This window comes from Leopardus geoffroyi, chromosome B1, assembly GCF_018350155.1.
Source record: "Leopardus geoffroyi isolate Oge1 chromosome B1, O.geoffroyi_Oge1_pat1.0, whole genome shotgun sequence".
Classification (NCBI taxonomy): Eukaryota; Metazoa; Chordata; class Mammalia; order Carnivora; family Felidae; genus Leopardus; species Leopardus geoffroyi.
In genome coordinates, this window is record NC_059327.1 from 23,587,612 (window position 1) to 23,606,147 (window position 18,536).

The following is an 18,536-nucleotide window of genomic DNA, read 5'->3' on the forward strand; positions in this document are numbered from 1 at the left end:
TTCTCATTTTTTTCTCTTACTGTCTCCATTTAAATGTTGCTCTTCAGAAAATTTATAACAATTTATATCAATTATCGTATCCAGTTGTTATTAAAGTCTTGGTTGAGAAGTAAGATCCAGTTTATAAGAAGTAGTTCAGTTACTTAGTCATTAAAAGAAATATGGGCTTGTATAATTACTCTTTTGGACCACCATGTTGAGGCTGAGAATGTATAAGGGAAATTAGTTTAACGGTAATACCCAAGGTTTGCTGCTATGAATTCAAGTACCTGGGTTCTGGGTGGTAGATTAGGTGAATGCCTTTTACTTTAATGAATGCTCTGCTAATTGTTTAATGAATATTTTTTGGAAGTATTGCTTTGTTAGCTTGTTCATTGTTTCAAAAAAGTTACGTCTGTCTAATCTGTAATATTTAAAATAGAATTTCTGTACGTTATATAATTCATTTTAATTTGCATAATATATCAATACATGCAGTAGATATCTGTATTTAAATAAAATACAGGTATGAGTGATATCTAAAATATTTAATAACTCATACTGTATAGGAAGTGATTAATTAGAATAATGCCACAGCCCATCAGATTATGTCAGCTCTTAAAAATGGGTATGGCTTTACTGGAGCATTAGTAAATTACAATGCTATTCACTATAGATATGGATTACCCAAAATATCTTGTAAATCCAGATTTTCATATAATAGCATTCTGTCAATACCATAAACTATGGCACTAAAAACGTTAAAAGTTGTTAATTTAGAAAAACTGTCTTTTCATATTTAGATGTACTTTAAACATGTCTTAATAGTTCAAGCTCAACTTTCAACTGTGTCCAATTCTCAATAGTAATTAAAAATGTTTTTTATCCTTTTTACTGTATAATTGGAAATGTCCTCCCAAAACACCGCATAATTAGAAACTCTCATTTTATACATGTGCATTTATTATTTTAATTATTCTTGGTACAAATAACTGGATTTTAAAGGAAATATAAAAACAGCCCAGCATGAATATATTTGATTCAATTTTGTCCTCCAACAGTATCAATTTTATAATATTTAACTTTACGTTCCATTAATGTTTTCAAATAATTTCGAAAAGAAATGAGTCTTAAGGTACAGTCAAGATGCTGAAGACTTGCCCTACAGATCTCAAATTAATGGCTTTTAACAATTATAAATCATAATTTATTACACATGCCAATGCATAAACAAAGTTTGGATGTACAATTAGAAATTTAATTACACTGGAAATGTCACTGCATATTTAAACAGATGACCAGGCATTAGGGCCTGTGCAGATAACAGAATTCCTTCCTCCACACGTGTTTCACTGAAGGCTATGCTGTCTATCGAAATGAGAAGGACTGGCTGCCAAAAGGGTATAAAGCATTATAGAAATTTTTATCTTTAAAAAAAAATTAGTGTTTCATTTAGTTTTGAGAGACAGAGAGAGACAGAGTACAAGTGGGGGACAGGCAGAGAGAGAGGGAGACACAGAATCCGAAGCAGGCTCCAGGCTCTGAGCTGTCAGCACAGAGCCCCATGCAGGACTTGAACTGGTAAACTGAGAGTTCTTGACCTGAGCTGAAGTCAGAGCCAAAGTTAGATGCTTAACCGACTGAGCCGCCCGGGGGCCCCTAGAAATTTTTATCTTTCTGAAGAGGGTATTTCTTTGCAATGTATTCATACATGATGTGGTTTCAAAGTATTTTCAAGGAAAAAGGGTAATCTGAACAAATTACAACCTGTCAATTACATTGTTTGCGTTAAATCTAAAAAAAAAAAAAAATGTTTATTTTAATACCTGTTTATTGTGATGTTTTGTAGATATTTTTTTAACCCACCAGAAAAAAGTTTGTCTTATAAGTAAGAAATGTAATTCAGTAAATGAAGTACTGAGTTATGAAAATAAAAGACACAAATGCAAATTTAGTAGCTTTAAAATCGGACTTTGTGCGTGCCTCTTTGGCAGCTGGTCCCATGGTGAGGGTGGTGGTGAGGGGGCCGCTCTAGCCTGTAGACTGTGTCTGTGGCCGGGCACATATGTCCGGCCTCAGTGGACAGAGCTTGTGGCACAGCAGGTTCTGGCTCCAGTGCCCTGATAATGGGCTGTTCCCGGCAGCTCCCGGCCAGGAGTGAGGGTCTCTTCTGATCTGAGAATGGCTACTCCTCAGTATGAGCCAGTGGCTGAGATCGGTGTTGGTACCTATGGACACAAGGCCCGTGGTCCCCACAGTGGCCACTTCGTGGCCCTCAAGAGTGTGAGAGTTCCTAATGGAAGAGGTGCTGGCGGGGGCCTTCCCATCAGCACAGTTCATGAGGTGGCCTTACTGAGGCAGCTGGAAGCTTTTGAACATCCCAGTGTTGTCCACCTGATGGACCTTTGTGCCATGGCCCAAACTGCCTGAGAGACCAAAGTGACCCTGGTGTTTGAGCGCGTAGACCAAGACCAAAGGCCGTATCTGGACAAGGCACCCCCACCAGGCTTGCCAGTGGAGACTATCAAGGAAATGATGCGCCAGTTCTAAGAGGCCTAGATTTCCTTCATACCAGCTGTATCATTCACTGAGATCTGAAGCCAGAGAGCATTCTGGTGACAAATGGTGGGACAGTCAAGTTGGCTGACTTTGGCCCGGCCAGAATCTACAGCTATCAGATGGCAGTGATACCTGTGGTTGTTACCCTCTGGCGCCATTCTCCAGACGTTCTTTGCAGTCTACGCATGCAACACCCGTGGCCATGTGGAGCATTGGCTGTATCTTTGCAGAGGTGTTTCCTCGCAAGGCTCTCTCCTGTGGAAACTCTGAAGCTCACCAGTTAGGCAAGACCTTTGACCTGGTCGGGTGCCCCCCGAGTATGACTGGCCCCGAAATGTGTCTCTGCCTGGAGGAGCCTTTTCCTCAGAGGGCCCAGCCCAGCGCAGTCAGTGGTACCTGAGATAGAGGAGTCTGGAGCACAGCTGCTGCTGGAGATGCTGACTTTGAACCCACACGAGTGAATCCCTGCTGCACCTTTACCTAAAATTGGCAGAAGGTAAACCCAGACCAAGCAGTGAGTGGCTGCAGCTGTACCCAGAGAAGTCTGTCACTTTTCTTTTCCTTCGAACGCTTGAGTGGAGAGCCCCCCAACTGTGAAGGCCATCTTAGCCTTCGTCTCTGATGAAGCCTTCATCTCTGATGAAGCCTTCATCTCTGAGGCTGTGGAAACAACTCCTCCATCGTTTTACAGAGAATATTTTGCTGCCTTGATGACATTCCCCTCCCTCCTTTCGAAGCTTATCCTTCCCCTGCCCCCCATTTCTGTACATCAAGGAGTGTGTTCCTTGCTCTCCCCTTTACTATCTTGATATTGGGATCTTTTTTTATAAAGGAAAAAGAAAACAAACAGACAAACAAATAAATAAATAGCTTTAAAATTGTTTGAGACACCTGGGTGGCTCAGTCAGTTAAGCGTCAGACTTTGGCTCAGGTCATGATCTCACAGTTTGTGGGTTTCTGTCCTGTATTGGGCCCTGTGCTGACAGCTCAGAGTGTGGAGCCTCTTCAGATATTGTGTCTTCCTCTCTCTCTGCCCCTCCCCCACTTTTCAAAAACAAACATTAAAAAATTATTTAATAAGGTATTTGTGAATAAGGAAATTAGTGTGCTGATATTATTATAAAATGTTCTTAATTTTTATATGACTAATGAATTTTATTTGTATCACTTAAGAGTTTTCAGGTTTCCATATAAATTCTGTGAAAAATGGAAACATTTTATAATTGAAAGTAATAATGCATTGAGTATAGAGTGGCAGAACCAAATTTCTTCATCATTTGTGAGAGAAAACCCTGATTTTGAAGTCGTTTTTAAGAAAATAATGTTTAAACAATATTTTAATGTTTAAATGTTTAAATGTTAATAATGTTTAAACAATACTATAGTGAAAATACTGCTTAGTAGCAAAATAGTTATCCATTTTTCAAGGGATATTACTGAGAGAAAGAAGTCACTCATATATCTTTAACCATGACGTTTATATATGGTTAACTTAATCCCTAACTATGAATGATGGCAACACTTTCTCAGGCATATCACCGTATTCATTCACTCCCTGTAATATATAACAGTTGAACATCTTCCATGGAGTAGATCCAATTCCAGGCACTGAGGATAATGAATAAAATAGACTGATTTCTCTCATGGAGTAACATTCTAGTAGGAGAGATAGACAGTAAACAAACAAGCAATATAATGCTGGTTAATAGTGCTACAAAGAATTAATGTTAGGTTGGGAGAAAAGAGAGATACAGGAAAGAAGTGTTTTAAAATGGATAGAGAAGACTTCATAGATGTAGACCTATTTGGTTAAGATTTAAGAGTGAAGTATGAGAGGGGCACCTGCCTAGCTCAGTTGGTGGAGCATGCAACACTTGACCTTGGGGTTGTGAGTTTGAATTCCAAGTTGGGTGTAGAGTTACTAAATAAATAAATAAACAAATAAATAAATAGAATTTTTTTTGAAAAGAGTAACATATGAGCTATTTGAGGACAAAACTTTCCAGACAAAAGAACAAAACATTGCTAGATATGTTCAAGAAGCAGCAGGAGGAAATGGCTACAGAGAAGTTGGTGAGGAGAGGGATGGAATGAGAAGGTGAGGAGGTGGTCAGGGACTATTCACGGAGAGGCTCTAAAACACAGATGACAAGGACATTGGATGTTATTTTTTATTTATTAAACAAATTTATTTGGTAAGAGGCTTTTAAGAAGAGACTGATAATTATCTCTTTGACCAGGGACACTTTGGATCAACTGGTTAAGTCCATGTAGTCAGTGGGTTGATTCATATACCAAAAGCATTTTTGTTGCTTAGTAAATTTAGTTGTAAATATCATGTTTACAATAATGAGAAGGAAACTTGATTACTATATAAAGTTAGGTTTTATTAAAGATGAACTTTTTGGAATTATGATTGACCACCACATATGAAATGGAGCATATTTTCATTTGCCATCTGTATTATTTTCTGTGGTGAGATGTCTGTAAAGATCTTTGGCCTGTTTTTTAATCAGGTTATTTGTTTCCTTATTGTTGAGATTTAGGAGTTCTTTATATATTTTGGATAACCATCCTTTATCAGAAATATTTTGGAAATATTTACTCCTATTGACTGGTCTTCTTATTCTCTTGATAGTGTCTTTCACAGAGTATTGTTTATAATTTTAATGAAGTCCAGCCTATCAATTATTTGTTTCATGGATATCTTTGGTATTGTAGCTAAAAAGGTATCCTGTATTGAAGGTCATCTAAGCCTTTTTTTTTTTTTTAATTTCACAGTTTTGTTTTTTACATTAAAGTTTATCATCCAGTAGGGTTACTTTTGTGAAGGGTACAAGGTGTGTGTCTAGATTATTTTTTCCATGTGCATGTACAGCCACTCCAGCACCATTTGTTTTCGAGACTATCTTTGCTCCATTGTATTGCCTTAGTTTCATTGTGAAATACCGGTTAACTGTATTTATGATACTATTCCTGGGCTCTCTATTCTGTTCCATTGATCTCCTTGCCTATTCTGTAGCGAGTACCACACTGTCTTCATTATTACAGCTGTAAAATAAGTCTGGAAGTCAGGTAACAACAGTCTTCGATCTTTGTTCTTCTCTTTCAGTATTTGATTATCTGGGATTTTTGCTTCTCCATGTAAACTTTAGAATCATTTTGTCAACATCCATCAAATAACTTGCTAGGATTTTGATTAGAATTGTATTGAATTTATAATCAAGTCGGGAAGAATTGACCTCTTGTTTTTTTTTTTTTTTTTTTTTTTTTTTTAATGTTTATTTGCTTCTGAGAGAGAGAGAGAAACAAAGAGTGGGTGGGGGAGGGGCAGAGAGAGAGGAAGACACAGAATCCAAAGCAGGCTCCAGGCTCTGAGCTGTCAGCACAGAGCCCAAAGTGGGGCTGGAACTCACGAACTGTGAGACCATGACCTGAGCGGAAGTCGGACACTTAATTGCCACCCAGGTGCCCCAACATCTTGATTTCATTGAGTCTTCCCATCTGTGGATATGGAATAGTTCTCCATTTATTTAGTTTTTCTTTGATTTTATTCATCAGATTTTTATACTTTTTCTCATTAGATCTTGTAAGTATTTTGCTAGATTTATACTTATGCATTTTATTTTTCATGATGCAAATGTAATGGCCTTATGTTTTTAACTTCAAATTCCATTTGTTCATTATCAACATATTGGAAACAAATTGACTCTTGTATCTTAATTTTATATCCCTCAGCATCGCTGTAATCACTTATTAGTTACAGGGGTTTTTTTTGGTTGAATCTTTCAGATTTTCTATGTAGGCAATCATGTTATCTGTGAACAAAGACAATTTTACATCTTCTTTCCCAGTGTACACATTTAATTTCCTGTTCTTTATTGACTTTTAGCAAAGACTTCTAGTATAATGTTGGAAAGAACTGGTAAGGAGGAACATTCTAGCCTTGTTCCTGATCTTACTGAGAAAACTTCAAATTTCTCACCATTAAGTGTGATGATAGCTATAGGTTTTTTGTAGATATTCTTGGAGTTGAGGAAGTTCCCTCTAATCCTAGTTTACTGAGAGTTTTATAGATATATATGTATCTAGGTAGGTAGGTAGGTAGGTAGCAAGGAAGGAAGGAAGGAAGGAAGGAAGGAAAGAAAGAAGAAAGAAAGAAAAGAAAAGAAAAGAAAAGAAAAGAAAAGAAAAGAAAAGAAAAGAAAAAAGAAAAGAAAGAATCTATTGATAGCATCATGTGATATTTCTTTGTTAGGCTGTTGGTGGATTACATTGTTCTTCAAATGTTCACTCAGCTTTGCATACCTGAGATAAGTTCCACTTGGTCATGGTGTACTATTTTTTTTTTTTTTTGTATATTGATAGATTTAATTTTCTAATATTTTGTTGAGGACTTTTGCATCTATGTTCTCAAGGGATATTGGTGTACAATTTCCTTACAATCTCTTTGCCTGATTTTGGTATTGGTGTAATACTGGCCTCATAAAAAGTGTTGGTATGTATTTTTTCTGCTTCTTTATTGTGAAAGAGACTGCAGAGAATCAGTATGTTGTGTGTTTTGTTTTGTTTTTGTTTTTGTTTTTGTTTTTATAATGTTTGGTAGAATTCATGACCAAACACTTCTGGGCCTAGAGGCTTTCTGTTTGGGAAGATTATTAATTGCCAACCCAAGTTCTTGATAGATGGAGACCTATTCAGATTGTCTATTTTTTCTTGTGTGAGTTTTGGTAAATTGTGTTTTTCAAGGAATTGGTTTATTTTATCTAGGTTATCAGATTTGTGGGCCTAGAGTTGTTCATGTTATTCCTTAATTATCCTTTTAAAGCCTTTGTGATCTATGGTGATATCCCCATCCCATTTCTTTTATTAATAAAGTTGTCTCTTCTCTACTTTTTATTGGTTGTCCTGTCGAACTTTTCAAAGAACTACTTTTTACCTTTTTTGATTTTCTCTTTGGATTTCCTATTTTCAGTTTCATTGATTTCACTCTTTTGACTCCTTTTCTTCTGTTTGCTTTGGATTTTTATCTTCTTTTTTTTAGTTTCCAGAGGTGGAAGTTTAGATTACTGATTTTAGATATGCTTTTTTGTTCTAATATATACATTCACTGCTGTAAATTTCCATCTAAGAATACTTTTGCTGCATCCCATAAATTTTGATGTTTTCATTTACATTTAGTTCTAAACATTTTTAAATTCCTCTATTATGTCTTTTTGGTCTAAAGTATAATTCAAGTTCAGTGTGTCCTTACTGATTTTCTTTCTGGATAGTCTATCTGTTGTTGAAAGATATTCAAGTTCCTTGCTATTATTACATTATTGCCTATTTCTCCCTTCAGATCTGCTGTTATTTTCTTAAGTAGGTGCTCTGTTGTTGCATGCATATATATTAATGATTGTTATATCTTTTTGATGAATTGGCCCCTTTGTCTTATATAATGACCTTTTTTTCTCTTGTTGTAGTCTTTACTTAAATTTTGTTTTGTCTGATGTAAGTATTGCTATTCTGCTTTCTTGTGGTTTCTTTTTGCATGAGATAACTTTTCCCATCACTTCACTTTGAGCCTGTGCATCCTCAAAGCTTAATTGAGTCCGTTGTAGGCAGCATACAGTTAGGTCTTGATTTTTCAAGCTGTTTATCCACTCTGTGCTTTTTGATTGGAGAATTTAATCCACTTGTGTTTAAAGCAATTATTGATAGAGAAGTAGTAACTACTGCCATCTTATTACTTCTTTTCTTGCTCTTTTGTAGTTCCATTTTCCTTTGTCTTTTACTATCTTTCCTTGTGAAGTCATGATTTGTTTTTTAGTTATGTACTTTAATTCCTTTATCTTTTGTGAATTGAGCATAAGCTTTTGCTTTGTGGTTATCATGGGTTTACATAAAACATCTTAGAGATATAACAGTCTATTTTAAGCTTATAACAACTTAACTTAGATCACATACAAATATTCTACCTTTGTACTCTCCCCCCATGTTATGCTTTTGATGTTACAACTTATCTTTTTTTATACTGTGTATCCATTAACAAACTATTGAAGCTGTAGTTATTTTTAATTCTTTTGTCATTTAACCTTTATACTACAGTTAGGATTAGTACACTACAATATTAGAGACTACAGGAGTTGGCCTGGTGATGAATCAGGCCAGCACTGGGGTCCATGGTGAATTTGGGCACTCATTTCACTCTTCTCTCCAGTGGAGAATGTTTCTCTTCATGCCGAGTGGCCCAGGCTTGAGGGAGGGACAATGACAGTAACGTGAGTCTATGTTTCCTACTCTTCTCAGAGTACGTTTTCTAATTTCTGTGCTTCACCTAGGAACTTTAATCACTTGCCTGTAACCTATAGCTCTTGTAAGGGTATTTTTTTGGTGCATGGATAGTTGTTCAAATTAATGTTTCTGGGAGAGGATGGATACCAGAAATTCCTATACTGCCATTTTGCTGATATCACGGTATACAATCTGTTCTTTTAAATTTGTTAAGATGTGTTTTATGACCCAGGAATCATTCTTTGATAGTGTAGTAATAACATATGGAAGCTCTTTTTTGATGTTCTTGATTACATACATGGATTGATTGAAAAAAATTAACAACTACCTTATAATTCAAATGCATCATGAAATTTCTTTCAAGAATGTTCCTCAAATAACACATCTGGCTAATCAACAAATATTTAGAGATAGTCTATGAAGTATAGAGTATACACATAGTGTGGTAGATGCTTTGAGATCACACAACTTCTAATAACTTATACACTGACTAGTCTAATAGTTTCAGATTTTTAATAGGCAATGAAATAGCTTTCAAAATGAATTTATAAATAACTACTAAATAAATGTCAAATAAATCTCTTCAAAGGATTTAAGAAGATATAGAAAACTACCTAGAGCCTTTTAAAATTCCTACAGTATTTTCTATTCTTACTGGTATCCTTTTATTTCTAAAAGGAAAGAAGTCAAAGTAATTTCTGGATCTGTAGGTAAAATTTTCAATAATTATTCAAAAATTGGAAAATAGTTTCTGTTTCCATTGTAACTTTGTCTTCATATTTTAGAAATGCTGTCTTTCGAGATTAAGAAAAGACTGGCAAAAATGGTGACATAATCAATAATTCATTATGTTAGTATATTTATATTGAAAAAAGGCATATTCTAGGACTAGGCTTGAGAAAAGGTCTCCAGTGTATATTTATAATTAGTAAAGTTAATACATTTATTTGGAGGAGTTTTTTTCCCTTTTGTTTCTGATTTCTTTTGAAATTATTCATATTATTATCCCTACTGTTATATACAAATATTTATCAGCAGTAATATGGCCTAGAAGTAAAAATGAATATTTTCACTGAGTGTTACGAATATAAAATAGTCATGCTTAATTTATGAGTTTTCTTTTTCTACTTTCTTAATCATAGTCTTTCTAATCCTTGCCCTTATCTCCGCTGGACACTCTGAAGTGAAGCTTGTAATAGAAAGTCACACAATAAGTCCTCCTTGAGGAAATTTAATTGTGTTTGTGCTAACCTATAATTATGCCTTTCCAAAGAATTGCACGGCCATCAGGTAAGATAGGCAGCACTGAATGTATGAAACTTTTCAAACGTGGCCTTTTCTTTGCCCGGATAAAAATTTAAATCAGATGATGTCATCCCATTTATTAATAAAAGTACTTTTACTTTAACGCCTGAGAAGGAACTCTTATTAAGTAAATTAGTTGCTCAGAGTTGAAGGCCAGTGACGCAGTGCCAGAGCAGAGGAAGGCACAAGAGGTCACGCAAGACACCGGGTGTTGTACTGCTGTGGGCCTCTTCATACACTGGCACCTGCACGTTTTCAAATGTTTTCAGAGGTCGCTGAAGGAATTAGTTCTATTAGGTGGCTGACCCAGTGCTTTACATCTCAGTCTGAAGGGCAGAGAACCTATGACGTGTATAAACCCAGGTGAGTTGTAGAAGAGGCAGGAGAGTGCTCCCTGGATGGCTGCTCTCCTTGGCCCCTGCCAAGCGTAGAGGAAGCCTGAGCTCTAGGAACATGGCTTCTTTAAATGCACGCTCACCAACCAGTTCTTTCTCTCCAGCCAGTCTCGTTATGGCTCCACCCTGTGCACTGGCACCATCACTTCAGTGCGGTAGATTAAGCGTGTGTGCACACACTGTTCAGCCGGGTTGCTTGGGCTTGAATGGCAGCCTTGACCCCTACCAGCAGTGTAAATTTGGGGAAGTTATTAAACCCCTTGTACCTCAGTTTCCTCTTTAAAATGAGGGGCAAGAATAGCATCTCTCACAGGAGTTATTTAATCAGTAAATGTGTCAAAATATGCAAGGAACTTAGAACAGGTCTTGGAAGATTCAGAGCCCTGATTTTTTTCATTGTGTTGTTGTGCTTATTACAGAATGTGTCCCAATTCAATTATTTTAGTTGGATCATTTCCCTCAGGTATAAGCACTTTCAGCAGTTTACATCTGTTGGTATTTTGTTAGTCTCAATCTAACTGATCGTTGCTATTCTCATTGGAGGTTCTTAGCACATTACAAGACACATGGAAATACTTTAACTCTCTAATTACAGACAATTATTTACTTTTCTAGACAAATTGAAAGATACAGGTTTGAGAGACTAATGATGAACTTACAGTACTAGTATGTAGTACAACAAAGATATAAGGTGCAGACTATTTTGCTCTGATTATGGGGAGAATTGCAAATAATTTTTCCTGGTACAATTTAATGTATTTAAATTACCAAACACAATGGATGCATTACAGCTACAACAGAAAAGTTCACATTTTCAGTATGTTTGGAAAGGCAGCCTCTCGAAGCCCTAATTCTAAAACCTGGAATATAAACTGTAGCAATTCTTAACGATGCATGAACACATTGTGATTACTTTTGCAAAACTCCCAAAGGCAAAAGAGCTTGGTAACTTCTTGTTGGAGTGGATGAACCTATGGATGAATTTGACTTGTTTTGACAAACTGTTTTAGCTAACAAAGACATAAGCTTCGTTATTGTTTCCAGAATATCATGGTAAACTCGTCTTTGTGTTGTTTAGTGTGTAACAAGGGGAAGAATCTTTCCCCCTACCTGGGTCTTCTATTCTTTGATGGCTTGGTTTCTATGTGGATTAAGAAAGAATGCAATAATAATGAGACCACACGATGTTGGCATTTTCATTCACACTCCTCATATAAATCCTTCCACATTAGCCTTTTTGCTGTTCTGTGACAGAATAGTGCCTCCATATTTCCTCACAACTTCAGCCTAGGGTCATAGGCAGAATTTATTGCTTTTGGACAAAGGCTATGTCTTATAAGACATATAGATGAAGGAGTAGTCAAAACTTAGATTTTAAAATAAGTTATGAAGTTTAAAACAGAGCTAAGAGTGAATTCCAGCTTATAAATCTGGGTAGAAATTCAGGTTTTAAATTTTATCTGCAAAGGCAACAGCCCAATTTATCATGACTTTTTTTTTTTTTTTAAACCTCAGAGAGGAAAACAACCTGAGGTCGTCCTCCTCTTCTTTTTTTTTTTTTTAAAGTCAAACCAAGTAGAGTCTAAAGTCAAGTGTGATTAGGCAGAAAACATTATATATTCAAGCGCTGGATATGTTCATAACAAAAATTTTTTTGCCTACGAGCTTGAATTGAATTTATTTGAAAATGAATTCAGGCTGCTTAGTGGATCACAGTTCAAATTGTCCTTGAGGAAGTATATGTGAACTCTAGTTTAGTATCGTTAAAAGAGCTGAGCTCATATGTAAGAAAATATGTTCAACAATTATACGTTTATTATTTTTCATTATTATGTCTTTTTTATTTTTTATGATTTTCTCAATCATCAGCCCTTTGATTTCATGTTTTTCTCATTCTAAAATAACAAAATGGTCAAACATAATGAAAATCAACAAATGTTCAATGATAATGATAATTCAAGATACTGTGATTTTACTATCCTAGAATAATTATAGATTTCTTTGTATGTTGGTGGTCTAAACTGCATATAAATGCACAGTATTCACTGCAGTGTCAGAAAAAGAGTTATGTATTTTTGCCAATGTTCGATATTCCAAAAATAGAATAAGACTACTTTATTAATATCTTTTTTAAAATAGAAGTTCAGATATATTTCTCTGAAAGTTCATGGGATCTGGTAAAAAAGAGCTTTCATGACAATGTAAAGTCAGTATTATGGTGACTGTAATCTCCTACATTGTTTGTACTCAGTTTCTAACATGCCTAGTGATGGATCGCAAAATGATACTTTGAAAAGTATCTATGGAAACACCTTAGGATGCAATTTGTCCGTGTACATCTATAGTGTCCAAAAGATTTTTCTGACTTTGTGTACTAGACTTATTCATGAATTATACATGCCAGATGGACCCTGTGAGGTTACGTACGGAACTGATGTACTTTCCAAACATTTTGGATTACTCTTCACTCTACTTCCATTCAGAAAAATAATTCTTAGAGCCTTTCAAGTTTTCATTTGCATTATGCCTGCTTTCAGGAAAATTGAGCATTAAAGATAGTAATGTAATATCTATCTATCTATCTATCTATCTATCATCTGTCTTTGTAGAGTTCATTCTTATAGAATATCTCAGTACTTGCTTAGACGGAAATTCAAATAGTATTTTTTAATAAGGTTGAAGGTAGTAGTTCTCCAACCCTCCAAATCTTCAGATACAAGCGGAGTGATGCCAGATACTGTTTCTCTCAAAAAGATAAAAGAATGAATAAATGTGCCCTAGTTTTGTTATCTTTTTTTACTTAGAAAATTACGCTTGAGTTTTCTTTGCAAATTTTAGAAGCAAAAGATATGACCTGATCTCTCTACAAAGGTATTGACAAAATGAGATTTGCTCTCCTTCTCAATTCCAAACTCTGATAAATGTGTTTTTGTTTATGTACAGAAAAATCCAAGCCAAGCACTTGGGCATTTCTCTGTGTGCTGATAGGATGTAATTGACATGTTATTTCTGATGTGCTTTTACAGCCTACAACCTGCTGTTTGTTAAGCAGATAAAAGATTGTTAGGTTAAAAGAACACTAACGATTTTCTGATTCACTGCAACTGGTCACCAATTATAATAATCACTCTCTATATATGTATATGTGTTTATTTACAAGGCATCTGTCTAAGGCTCTATATGTGAGTTCTGCTCTCCCGTAAGCCCCTGATTGTAACTGATTAAAACAGCAGTGTGGACGTTACCAACAACAGAGAGGGCATTTATTATTTCACATATTGCCAGTATTTCTTTTGTGATTTACAAACATTTCAGTAATGGGATACTTTATGGGATTTGGATATAATGAAATTATTTGTTAGGACATTTGGAAGGCAGGTAGATGCTTGGCAGAAACATTAGAAGCCACGTGATTATTATTTATTTAAACAATGCTTAAGTATATTTGACAGATTAGTTTCAGGCATACAACATCATGATTTAACAATTATATACATTATGGAATGCTCACCATGATCAGTATTTTATAATATTATTGAGTATATTTTCAATGCTGTACTTTTCATCCCCTTGGTTTATTTATTTTATAATTGGAATTGTGTACCTCTTAATCCTCTTTACCCATTTTGCCCATTCTCCATCACCTTCTACTTTGGCAACCACCAGTTTGTTTTCTATATTTGAATCTGTTTCTCTCTTTGTTGTGGTGGTGGTTTACATTTGTTTTGTTTTTTTAAAATTCCACATGTAAGTGAAATTATATGGTATTTGTCTAGCTTATTTCACTTCGTGAATTATATGGTATTTGTCTAGCTTATTTCACTTAGGATAACATCCTCTAAAAAGAAAAAAAAATAATAATAATACCCTCTAGATCCATTCATGTTGTAAATTGCAAGATTTCATTTTTAGGGGTGAGTAATATTCCACTATATATGTATACCACATCTTCCTTATCCATTTGTTTATCAAAAAACACTATTTCAAAAAAGACATACTCCTATGCTTATTGTAGTGTTATTTACAATTGCCAATATATGGAAGCCCCATGGTTATTTTAGACATACAGAGAGAATGTCTAAAAATTGAGAGGGAACATGCAGTATCAGTTTCTTATCTATGCCTATGTCATAGGGCCTAATGTTGCAAATGTCACACACCGCCCCAGGAGGTGGGGCTGCTATTTAGGTCTTTCTCTCAAAGCCCTTTCTTTAGGATTATTTGCTTTTCTGAAGCTTAAATTCAGTAAAAATCAAAGTGGAAAACCTACCTCTGTCAATGTGCATAATCTATATAATATTAATTATTGAATTTTTAAAATTTAGTTTCAGACTTAACATAAGACTTTTAGCATCTTTTAGTGGCAGCTGGTGAAGCTTGTGCTTTTCCACAAGGAAAGCAGTGTTTCTTCAAAAATAGTGATACAAATAGCTTTGATATTTATAGCACACTTATTGTATGGCAGATTCAGTGCTAAGAGCTTTACCTGTCATATCTCCTTTATTTCCTTTGTAAAAATGTAAATGGCTTTTTACAGATAACTTGACCAGAATTGCATGATGACAGAGTTGGGTTGCCAAACTAGGCAGAGAGCCCACTCCCCTCATCACAATCCATGCATAGAATTTTAGAAAAATGCAAGATATTTAGCGGCAGATACTATTTACTTTTTTTCGAACATGCTTCTTCTCAGAGAATATCATTCATTGTATTTTATGTTCATAGAATCCAAAGTATTGATGCAAGTGATATCAATAGGTGATAAAAGATTCTTAAAGTCATCAATGTAATGAGATTAAGGTAAACCATATTACTGAGACACATGAAAGAATGCAATGTATCAAAATAAATCCTTTAAATAATTTAACACTGCTTGTTGGTCTCATCCTGGTTTTAATGAGAAGCGTCTGAGTTGATACATCAGTCCCTTTAAAGGGATGCTGACAATGTGGATGTTACATTTGCTTCTCTGTTCAAATCTTGATTCCCTAGTTGAATCCCCATATTTTTATTAAATTTTTTTCACTTATTTATTTATTTAAGTAATCTCTGCACCCAACATGGAACTCGAACTCAAGACCCCAGCCAAGATCAAGAGCTGAGTGCTCTCCTGACTGAGCCTGCTAGGCACCCCGATCTCCATACCTTTATTTCTATGCCTATATACTCTGTTAAAGAGCAATTAGATCCATGCAGTTTAATTAAACAAATACTATAGTTTCTTTCATTTTTAAGACACTCTTCTAAGCATAATGATAATTGTGGAGTAAAATGTGTCCCCTGTATTCAAAAGATAATCTATAGACTAAGAGAAAATTCTTGTAAACTGCGTATCTGATAAAGCAGTAGTGTCTAGAATATTTTGAGAGTTTAAAGAACACTCAAACTCAACAATTAAAAAACCAAACAGTTCAACTAGGAAACTCAAAAGACATGAGACATTTCACCGAACAATTACACAACTGGCAAATAAGGATATGAAGAGATGTTCAACTTGTAAGCCATGGGGATAATGCAAATGGTAACCCCAATGAGATATTACTACACACCTATTAGAATGGCCAAAATAATTGCCATACATTAATAATACTGTTGAGGATGTAGGAACACTGCGCCACTCATACATTGTTTGTGAGCGTGTATAATGTTTCAGCCCCTCCAGAAAGAAGTTAGTAGTTTCTTTAAAAAAAAAAAATGAGCATGTAAATATTATGTGACACACCAGTTGCACTTCTGGCCATTTTCACAGAAAAAAAATGAAGACTTATGTCCACACAAAATCTGTACACAAATGTGTATAGCAGCTTTATCTGTAGTTGCCCAAACTGGAAGCCACCTAGATGTTCATTAAGAAATGAATGGTAAGGGGCACCTGGGTGGCTCAGTCGGTTGAGCCTCAGACTTCGGCTCAGGTCATGATCTCACAGTTTGTGGGTTCGAGCCCCACGTCGGGCTCTGTGCTGACCTCTTGCTCAGAGCCTGGAGCCTGTTCAGATCCTGTGTCTCCTCTCTCTGCCCCTCCCTTACTCACACTTTGCCTCACTCTGTTTCTCAAAAATAAATAAATGTAAAAAAAAATTTTTTTTTAAAAAGAAGTGAATGGTTGAAAAACTTGTGCTACATTCAGCAGTCCAAGGAGCAAAGTATTGTTACATGAAGCTCTTCGAATGAATCTCCACAAAAATTATGCTGAGTGAAAAAAGACAATCGCATAAAGTTACATACTGTTTGATTCCAAGTATATAACATTCTTGAAGTGACAAAATTATAGAAACAAAGGACAGATCACTAGTTGCCTAGGGTTCAGATGAAAGTGGAAAGTGAATGAATGTGAATGTTAAAAAAGCAAGCAGGATTCTTGTGATGGAAATGTTCTGTATCATGACCGTATTGTCAATCTCCTCTTTGTTGTATTATAGTTTTGCAAGATGCTTCCATAGGAGGACTCTGGCTAAAGGTAAAAGGTATCTTTCGGTATTATTTCTTACAACTGCAAATGAATCTCCAATGATCTCAAAATAAAAAGTTTAATTAAAAGAGCAAAAATGTGATATGCACCTTTAAAATTTACTTTCTGACCTAGGTCCAGGTATCTGTAACACCTTTGAAAATAATCTGTATTGAAAAAGACTCTTGACAAATACAGTCAATTATTTCCCACTCAACTTAGGCAAGAAAAATATTTTCAGTCTATGAAATAATTATGAGAACAGAAATCCATAGCTATGTGTCCATTTTAATGAAACAACTTGATATTTTGTGTTGAATATATGATCAACTGCAACTGGTAGTTACGTAGCAAAATCCTTAGATTATCACTCAAAATCTAGTAAAGATTACCTAAAAGAGCTAAGAAATTACTGGCCATCAATGAGAGTAACTTACTGTTTATTTCTCAGATACATTACATTGTCATTTCCCAGGTAATCTACAGTAGCTATTAATTTGCTTTCAAAATAAAGTCAGATTCTTCATCCATATTTTATAATACTTCCAAAATTGGTCTGGGTGAAAAAGGAAGTCACGGGAGCCTGGGTGACTCGGTTGAGCATCTGACTCTTGGTTTTGGCTCAAGTCACGATCCCAGGATTGTGGGGTTGAGCTCTGCGTCAGGCTCCATATTGAGCTTAGAGGCTGATTAAGATTTTCTCTCTCTCTGCCCCTCTCCCCTGCTCATGCTCTCTCTCTCTCTCTCCCACTACACTCAAATATTTAAATATTTTACCATGGCAAACCCTGTAAATAGGTTTTACTGTTATTGTTACCATTATCCTCACCTTCACCACTTTGCAGATAGGTAAAATGAGGCCCAGAGAGCAGCCCGAATGAGGTTGTCCAAGGTAAACATCAGTCATAAATGGTAGTACTGGGATTCTTACTGAGGTTTGGCTCCTGAACGTTCCATGTGGTGCGTATCCGTTTTTTTTTTTTTTTTTTCCTATGTGTAAGTCAGTATGCAGTGTCCGATCAGTACTTTAAAAATTTTTTTTAAATATTTTTATTTATTTTTGAGACAGAGACAGAGCATGAGCAGGGGAAGGGCAGAGAGAGAGGGAGACACAGAATCCAAAGCAGGCTCCAGACTCTGAGCTGTCAGCACAGAGACCGACGCGGGGTTCGAACTCACGGAGTGTGAGATCATAACCTGAGCTGAAGGCAGACGCTAAACTGACTGAGCCACCCAGGCGCCCCCGATCAGTACTCTTTAGGGATTTGCTTACTTCAGAATGAATATAATTGCTTACTTGCATTTTAGTAGATATTTATGCTATATGCCAAAGTTACCAAGATTAAACTTCAGTGACTCTCATAACATTATTGGAAATTTTGCAAATATAATAAGGTTTATTGTGCATTAGCCTAAATGGTCACACTGTCAGAATTCAATTGAGCATAGCAATGGAAGCTTATAGTCCAATGTACTGTGTACAAAACAAACAAACAAAAAGCTAGGTTTGAGCAAGTGAAATACTCAGTTTTCACAGGTAATAGAATTTTAATAGCAGTGTCAGGAATTAGATT

At 35.5% G+C, this 18,536-nt stretch overlaps 1 protein-coding gene and 1 pseudogene across 3 annotated transcripts in view; both read left to right on the forward strand.

The window, feature by feature from the left end:
- SGCZ (sarcoglycan zeta) overlaps window positions 1-18,536 on the forward strand; it is a 1,098,717-nt gene that overhangs the window by 514,168 nt on the left and 566,013 nt on the right. The window lies entirely within an intron of this gene.
- LOC123586252 lies at window positions 2,062-3,385 on the forward strand (annotated as a pseudogene).